This window comes from Lactuca saligna, chromosome 9, assembly GCF_052625555.1.
Source record: "Lactuca saligna cultivar CGN05327 chromosome 9, ASM5262555v1, whole genome shotgun sequence".
In the NCBI taxonomy this organism is placed as follows: Eukaryota; Viridiplantae; Streptophyta; class Magnoliopsida; order Asterales; family Asteraceae; genus Lactuca; species Lactuca saligna.
The window spans coordinates 84,239,458-84,249,760 of NC_136425.1; positions in this window are offsets into that span (position 1 = coordinate 84,239,458).

A 10,303-nucleotide genomic window follows, 5' to 3' on the forward strand; every position below is an offset into this window, starting at 1 on the left:
GTATGTACCAAGGCCGTAAATTCCCCAAAACATGCCCAAATGTTGGTTTTTGCCCCACAAATGGCCTTAGACTATTTTTATAAAATGCTAGGAATGATATAAGGGCTTAAAATCAAAGAATGATGGGTGTATGAGAGTTCACGGCCAAGCCATAGAGCTTACGGCCGTAAACTCTCAAGGATTGGTCTTTTGGACCATAAACTCTAAAGGAGTGCTCTTTTGGAACCCCAAACACCCCCTACAGCCTTGAATAATTACCAGAAGTGAGTTAAGGGCTTGAAACTTCACAAAACTCAAGGAATGAGGGTTTACAGCCGTAAACTCCCTTAGGAGTTGTCCCTAGGCCGTAAACTCCTCTAAAATGCCCTTAGAAGCCTCAAACCCACTCATGCCTTTTTAGAATTGTACTTAGAAAAATCCCACTAACAAGATTAAGCTTTGAAACACACTAGATACCCTCACCATGAGTCTACGGCCGTAAACTCATGGTAATATGTCCCTGGGCCGTAAACTAAGCTTTGGGAGTTTACTCTTGGAGAGTAAACTCCATTCCTTAGCCATACACACCTTTAGACGCTACCTGGGACACCCAAACACTTAACCAAAGTGTTTTCCGCTCCTTTGAGCGCGTATATTTGTTTAATTAGTATTAAAAATACTAATTGTGTATGAACGTATGTTATCATATGTTAAATAGGTCATTGTGTGTGTTCAAGTCTTTGCGTGACACCGAACGCCCAAACAGCACCTTCGTCGGACCTACTTACACCAGGTGAGTTCATACCCCTGAATGAACCTTTTAAATGTTTTAACATGTTTTATAGGGGGGGGGGGGGGAATACAAGTTAAACATGCCAGTTATCATATCAATCACATGTGATTGATAACTCGCATGCACAAGATTTTACCATTGTACACTGTTTTACCGAGTAGGGCACTATAAATGGCTTCAAAAAGGGTTTTCACTTGTTCAAGTTCTTACCTTTATTGCTTTATCAAAGTTCCATTTTCAAACTGATTTATGAAAGATTCCCAAATATTTCTAAAGATTTTCAAACTTATTTTACCAAAGAATACCAAATGTGATTTTCCCTGAGTATAAAGGTTTTTCCAAGGTTTTCATCGAAGTTCCCTTTTACGACGTATACTTTTACTTGTTTGTTACTGCTGCTTCGCTTTACCTATTTAAAATTCCTACTTGATAACGCTTTCACTTCCTGATACGCTTATACCTGTTATTGCCTCTATTTCGTTTATACTTGTAGCCACTTATACTTGATAGACGCTTTTACTTCACCAGTTGTCGTTTCCACTTCGCAATACACTTATACTTCACGATTCGATTATCCCACACTGTACGCTTATACTTCACGAATCGGTTATTCCACTGTACGCTTATACTTCACGACTCGGTTATTCCACTTTACGCTTATACTTCACAAGTCGGTTATTCCACACTATACACTTATACGTCACGATATGATTCCACTTGATACACACTCAATCGTAGTTAGATGTATGCCTGTGCTTGTATAGATGCATATAAATAATGATTGAAGGACTTAAGAAGGCTTGTCTGCCCTATTTCCTTTTCTTCGTTGAGATGTGGTCTGGTGGGATCGGATGTCCATCCGAAGGTCGTTCGATTCATTAGTTATATATTATGTACACAAGCATAGACATATGGGTTTACTTTAGTCAGTTCAGTTATGAGTCTCTACCTCTAGTTCAACACTTACATTTGAAACACACTACCCACTATTTCGAAGTCTCTACCCACTATTTGGGATGCATCTTCAGGACACGGTCTTCTCCGTCGTCTAGTTGGTAACCAGAGTCTCCTGTAGGGAGAGCGGACATTGTGTGTATAGATCTATACGGGATTGACACTCCCGCACCCTGACTGCTAGCTACAGTCCACGTCGCACCAAGCCAAGGGGTGACAAATGTCATAATTTATAGACGCTTGTATGGCGTCAGGTACTCTAGTGTCGATTAGTATGGTTACGAGTATCCCAGGTTGCCTTATAATTCATGGCCTTAAGGTAACGGTATTTCACCGACAGTTTACACTGTATGCTGGTAACTAATTTTTAGAGTCACACTCTTTTGACCTTGCAAGATGTATCTTTCATTGATACTGTCTGCGGTCTTTAATCTCTGTTTTGACCTTGCAAGATGTATCTTTCATTGATACTGTCTGCGGTCTTTAATCTCTATTTGACCTTGCAAGATGTATCTTTCATTGATACTCTCTGCGGTCTGTAATATCTGTTTGACTTTGCAAGATGTATCTTTCATTGATACTATCTGCGGTCTGTAATCTCTGTTTTGACCTTGCAAGATGTATCTTTCATTTGATACTGTCTGCGGTCTGTATTCACTGTTTTAAGACCTTACCAGCTGTACTTTTCATTTGGTACCTTCTGGGGTCTGTGTCTCCATTTGTTAGACTGAACCAGGCGTGTCGTTCATTTAATGCTCTCCTAGAGTCTATGATTCCTTTGCCTTAGTCAGCAGTCCTCACTGCTGAGGCATATGTTATATCCCTGTCGTCTCTTGCTTTCCTTAATAATCAAATTCAGTATTTTGATAATGATAGCAATTAAGGGAAAACCACTTTTTACCACATAACATTTACCAGTCTTGGTAGAAGGCTGCTTTGATTAAAGAAAATATGGGATTTTCTGGAAAGAACTCTAATACATTGTAAACACTTAAACTATTACTTTGTGAAGTTATTCTAATGAAATGTCACTAAATACTTATGAACTCACCAACATTTGTAAAAATGCTGATACTCGCTTTTCAAATAACTTGTATTCTCAGATTAGCATTAGACAGGTACATCTCAGAGCTGTTAGTGAAGATAGCTTAGTACTGCGCTGTATCTATTCGATTATTTGTATTACTTTGATGTATTGATGTAACCATGTAAAACTATTACTATTAATGCAATGTTTTGTTGTACTTTGATTACTATAATGCATGTGTTGTGATACTTGACATGACGTCATCCACCCCAGAACGTTTCCGCCGTTCCGGTTTTGGGGTGTGACACCTTGTGACATGAGGTTTCATCTTTTCCCATACAAAAATATTACCCAACAGGTAGCCATGCAATTATCCAACAAATATCAAAGAAAACATCACTTCATTCTTTTCTCCTTATCTTTGGCCGAGAACACCACAAACCCTCACCATCTCCAATTTTCATTTTGTTTACTCCATACTCTCTCAAGAACAAGTTCCTCCTCATTAAGCTTAATTATTCCATGTGATTCTTGACATTTTGGTAAGTGTTTCTTCATAATCTAGTGTTTCTACACACTTTTATTCTAGTTTCATCTCATTTACATACATTATAATGTGTTAAAATCATATGATAATACCATCTTCAAAGGGTTCTTCAACCACTCTCAAGTGTTCTAGGCATAAAGATCTTCATCATTATCTCTTCAAACAAACCACAACCACACTCAAGGTGAGTTCATACCACCACATTTTCGAGTTTTTCATGTTTTTTTTGGGGGGGGGGGGGGGGATACAAGTAAAGTTTGGTTTATCACACAAATACTTGCATGTTTCATCTCAATATTAAATATAAAATGTTACTTGCATGAAATATGGTTGTCACTAGTTGTAGACAATTATTTGTGATTTATTAGTATTGAGATGCAAAACTAACAAAAACAAAACATAAACTATGTTATATAACCATAAGAAAAGTTATGATTACAAAACTACAATGATTTTGAGACATCTTACCAACATATAGTTTTTCTTAAAAAAAAGGGTTATATTCTAGTTATTTCACCATTTTGTGGGGTACAACCCCAAAATATGATGTTTTGACCATCAATTTGAAACTTAACAAAAACACCGTTACAAAACGGGGCAAAAGCTTGAGAATGACTCTTTCATACAAAATTTCTCATACCTGTGTTAGATGTAAGTTTTTATGACATAATATGTTAAAAACATCTAGGCAAGATAACAACTATACATTTGTATAAATGATTATATAATCAGTCATAACAAAAAACATGGTAAACTATAATTGGTATAGTCTGGGAGTCACAAACACTACATTATCATATAGGAAGAAACATATAATTATTTAAAGGTATAAGTATTTTACACTATGTAACCACTATGGAAGAGTGATGCATTCATTTACAAGAAAAAGGGGTTTTCACTACACTATACGTAAACCGGTTAATACAATTTTGTGAGACATTTGGCTTCACCGTACCTACCAGAGTACACACTAAGTCCTGAATTATAACCAGAGTCTCTTGTAGGGAGAGCGTGACACTTGTGTATAGATCTATACGGGATTGACAACCCTGCACCTTAGCTGTTAGCTACAATTAAACCGACCAGTCTAGGGTGACAAATGTCTAACAATTCTGATGCCTCAAGAACGTCGTAGTAGGCCAACTAGTCCTTAGCATGGTTATGATAACCCGCATGGGGTATTAACAATACATTTGATTTACGGGGTTAACATACATTCAAATAGTTTTATAAAAATATAAAACTACATAATACTATTTCCCAGTACAACATTACTTATATTTTTAGTCTTTGGGTTCAAGACTTACAGCTCATTTCAAGAAAAATATCGGATTTTCTGAAAGTATACACTATCATTGTAACACCCAAAATTTTCAAACAATTTTTTACATTTTCAAAAAAACATACTTTCATTCATAATTATTATAAAAATGTCATTGTATTACATATCAACCATAGAAACACAACCCAAGATCATAATGCATAAAAACTCCTCATGTGTGTACTGATCATGTCGGCACCTTCCCGCGATCCTCACTGGTACCTGAAACACATAACACAACAATGTAAGCATAAATGCTTAGTGAGTTCCCCAAAATACCACATATAACACATATTAGCCACTTGAGGCTATAACTTTGTGAACCCTCTGGTCCTAACTCTGTAAACCTTCTGGTTCTAACTCTGTAAACTCTGTAACATACACAACATGAATCTCATATAAATAATGTAGTGCATCACAATCACATAAATAACATACAAGATACTTTGTCATATAACTCTAATTACCACTCTAGGTAAAGTATAGTGAGAAGACTCACCTCGGGTAACTCGGTAATCTCGAACTCTGTAAAAATCTGATCTAGCCTCCGCCTAATCATACGAAATAAACACTCTTAATCAATACGTCTCTCAAGGCTAGACTATTCCCTCTCCTAGTACTCTCAGAAGGGTAAAATATCATTTTACCCCTCTCATGGCTCAAAGACCCTAAAGTTTACCGAACCCTAAAAGTCAATAAAAGTCAACTCTCTGGGTTACACTGGGCATACCAAACATGTACGCTGGGCGTACCTGGCATCCTCACAGAAACGGGGTATGCGACCCCTTACGCCGCGCGTACTGGGATTACGCCCCGCGTAACTCTCAGTTTCAGACTCCTTAGCTTTTGGGGTCTTAAACATTTAAGACACACATCCAACTTTTAGATCTGACCATCCCTAAGCCTGTTAATCCATAAAGTTGGTGACTTTAAGCCTTTGCATGGATGGACAAGTCACTAACACCCATAACATTCCATTTCCAACCCTGGAAAGCTCATAACTCAAGCATGACCCCATAACAATGACCAAGTTTGGATTTTTATGGATCTATAACACAAATATCACTGAAATGGGACATATCTATGTCCATGGAGTCTATTACACTCATAAAGTCTCAACCATTGGGACTTTTAACCCTAGAAATGGTCCATGCAACATCAAAACAAATAAAGAGGAAAGTTTTGAACATTATACCTCTAGATGAAGCTCCTTCTTCTGAAGATTATACCTCTAAATGAAGATCCTTCTTCTGAAGATCTTAGATCCAAACTTTCACTTCAAGCCCTAGCCTCCACAAGCTCATCTCCTTCTTCTTCACTAACACACCAAGGCACTTTTAGCTCCAAAACACTCACACTCAAGCTAAGAATGATGGAAGGTTGTATTAGGGTTTCACTCTCTGATGTGGAGGCTAAGAAATGAGCCTTAGAATCCCTTATATAGTGCACAAGCCAAATATTAGGGTTTGCATATGGGCCCGCTATGCCCAGCGTAACCCTGGGTACGCCCAGCGTAACCCTGGGTACGCCCAGCATACCCAGGTGAGTCTGCGTCCAACTTAAGCGCATGAGTACGCGCAGCATACTCCCCAGTACGCCTAGCATACTCATTTGCTACAAAAACTCATTCCATGGACTAATCTTCACAACTTAACAAAAGGGAAGGGTTATATAGCTTTACCTGAGTTTCGGGATGTTACAATCATTTTTACACGAAAAAAGTTACAAATCCTTCTCATACAACACACTTCTGAACTCACCAACTTAATTGTTGACACTTTTCAAAATCACTTGTATTCTCAGGAAATCAGTAAACATGCAAACAAAGAGTTTTTGGAGGATGGGGCGTCGCCGCGTTACTTTATTTATTTTTGCTATATGTATTTGATATCAAGCAAACAATGTTTTGAGTACAGTGTAAACTTATTAAATATTCAATATGATGGTTGTAATGCTTTGATCACTACTATTCATTTGTTATGATACTTTACATGAAAGTCATCCACCCCCAGACGTTTCCGTCGTTCTGGTTTGGGGGTGTGATAGATTGGTATCAGAGCATTGTTTATAGTGAACTAAGTATATCAAACCATGTAAGATATATAACTATAAATATAATGGGGCTAAAACACTCTGACTAAGAAGTATCATAATAAGAACCATATAAAAGTATTATGATAAGTTAAACACTACGATTAAGCCTAGACAGTTATGTAATCATATATGGGATAAATATAGTATGATCTAATATATTTACACGAGATATGACCAACATGTGTTTAGGAATGGTCGTGGTGGGCAACGAATCTAAAACTTACCAACCCTATATACCAAGAAACTATAGAGTCAAAGATCAAGTATAAAATACTATAGAAGTATTTTAGAATACTACAAAGTGATACACTTAAACCCTTCTTGTATTTCTCATATCTCTATCTTACACAGACATCATGGCAGGATTCCATATGCCCGAAGACCCCTATTTCCCTAGCCAGGGAAATGGCAGATGGATCGAAGAGGATCCTGAAGAGGATCCTAAGGAGATAATGGAAGAGGATCCCAAAAAGGATCCAGAGGAGGAAGAAGACGATGAGGAGATAGAAGAGGACTCGGATGTAGAGTCCGAAGTCATTAATCCACCCTATGTCACCTGAGTTCCCACACATCTTTTGGGCTACAAAGGACCCACACCCTGTTGGGCAGAAGGCATGCAGAGGTTGAGTAGACAGCGACACCAATATTCTCCATACGGCATGGAGCGAGGTTTTTATATCCTCAATCACGAAGGTCCCGCAGACAGGGCCCTCCCTGTCATGGTTCAGCAAATCACACACCTCGGGGATCAGATCAGGGCATCGACAAACTGGATCTTGGAGCTGGGGGCTGCTGTGAAAGTCACTGACGCACGAGCTCGACGACTAGAGAGGGAATACCCCTGGACATGTCATATCAATGGCCGCCTCCATGATGCCTCACCACCGCTCGATCGGAAACCATGGAGTACCAGGAAAGGCACTTAGCCCTTGAGGAGAGGGTGATTGTAGTTGAGCGTTGGATAGAGGAGATGCAGGCCTTCATGACTTCATCTCATGGCTCACAAGAGATCACCCACTAAGAGTAGGTCTTATACTACTCATATTTTATGATCAATTATATTTACAAGTAAGAGTTGGTGATACTCTTTCTAGTAGACCTTCTTAAAGATCAATTTTCACAAACTATGTACTAATACTATATTATCAATGAAATGGGTATGCATTTTACTTCATTGGGTGTTGCTATTTTTTATGAAATTGTTTACTTAGTATAGTAAATTTCATTTATGAATTACTTGCAAATTTCAATAAAAACGATACTTGATACATATATAAACAAGGCATTCCATTATGGTAATGTCCGATTCATAACTCCTATCAAAGACTTATCGTCTTTCCACCTTTAAACTCTATGGTAGAAAAATGCCACCACAAAAATCTAACAGGCGCTTCAACAATACATCACCACCACCACCACCACCACCACCACCACCGCCTCCACAGATGGAATTTGTCATGTTCCAAGCTACTATAACAGCCATTGTGGCTTCCGTCGTGGCCCAAATTAGCAATAACGGCAAAACAAGCGGAAACAAGACTGAAGTTCCAATCAACCTGATAGAGTCGTTACTTTGACAAGATGGTTTGAGAAAACTGAGTCCATCTTTGAAATCTATGCCTACCCAGACGAATTCAATGTCAGTTATGCAGCGTGTACATTCGCTGAATCGGCTTGTCGTGGTGGAACGACCACGTTAAAACTCTGACCCTAGTTGTGGCAAATGCTATGAGTTGGGACGACCTGAAAGTTATGATGCTCGAGGAATACTATCCAAGAAGTGAGATGCAGAAACACGAACAATAACTGAATGAACTGTTGAGCCAAGGATTCATCAGACTGAGCTTCTCACCTTGGGGAGCGCCGGTCTTGTTCGTGAAGAAAAAGGATGGATCATTCCGCATGTGCATTGTCTATCGAGAACTGAACAAACTCATTTTCAAAAACTATTATCCCTTACCTCGAATCGACGACCTATTTGATCAACTGCAAGGATCGAGCAACTTCTAAAAGATCAATCTACGGTCAGGGTAACATCAAATGCAAATCTAGGCGGGAGATGTTCCTGAAACGGCATTCAAAACACGCTAAGGTCACTACGAGTTTTTAGTGATGCCCTTCGGTCTAAATAATGAGCTAGCGGTGTTCATGGACTTAATGAATTGTGAGTGCCGACCTTACCTGGATAAATTCATGATAGTATTCATCGATGACATACTAATCTATTCATAAAGTAAGGAGGAACATAGTCAGCATCTACGACAAGTCTTGGAGATGTTAAGGGCAGAGAAACTCTACGAAATTCTCAAAATGTGACGTATGGATTTGAAAGGTAGACTTCTTGGGACACGTTGTCAGCAAGGAAAGAATACACATAGACCCTTCGAAGGTCATGGCAATTGAAAGTTGGGCAATGCCAATAACACCGACAGTGATCCGCCAGTTTTGGGCCTTGTTGGCTAATACCGAAGGTTTATACAAAAAATTTCAAAAATCGCAAAGCCACTCAGTACCTTAACTCAGATGGGAGTAACTTTTAGCTGGGAGAATAAACAAGAAACTGCCTTCTAAACGCTTAAATAGACCTTGTGAGGTGCTCCAATCTTATCTCTCCCAGAAGGGACCGAAGATTGTGTGCTCTAGGAATGAGTGTGGGACAGAACCGATACCAACCCGTACCGTTCCCGATTTCCTGAAAACCGAATTCGATCAAAAGTTAATACCGAGTACCGAACCGAATTAAAATCACCGGTACCCGGAATGGTACCGGTTTTCGGTACCGAATCCCAAATTTTGTGTATTTGGAGTACCAAGTACCGTCCCATACTTTTAAATTCGGTATTGTTCGGTACCGGTTTCGGTACGGTACCAGTACAGAATCAGGATTTGGGAAAACTACTCATCCCTAGTGTGGTCTACTGTGATGCATACGAGCAGAGCCTCAGATGCGTGCTTATGCAACGAGGGAATGTCATTTTGTGGTCTATTGTGTACACTATACGTAAACCAGTTAATATAATTTTGTGAGAAATTTGGCTTCACCGTACCTACCAGAGTACACACTAAGTCCTGAATTATAACAAGAGTCTCTTGTAGGGAGAGTGTGATACTTTTGTATAGATCTATACAGGATTGACAACCCCGTCAGTTGTTAGCTACAGTTATACCGGCCAGTCTAAGGTGACAAATGTCTAACATTTATGATGCCTGAAGAACATCGTTGCAGGCCAACTAGTCATTAGCATGGTTATGATAACTCACATGGGGTATTAACATTACATTTAGTTTACGGGGTTAACATACATTCAAATTGTTTTATAGAAAGATAAAACTACATAATACTATTTCCGAGTACAACATTACTTGCATTTTTAGTCTTTGGGTTCAAGACTTACAACTCATTTTAAAGAAAAATATTGGATTTTCTGGAAGTACACACTATCATTTTTCCACGAAAAAGTTACAAATCCTTCTATTACAAAAAGCTTATGAACTCACCAAATTAATTTTTGGCAGTTTTTAAAATCACTTGTATTCTCAGGAAATCACAAGATAGGTAATCAAAGAGTTTTTGGAGGATGGGGCGTT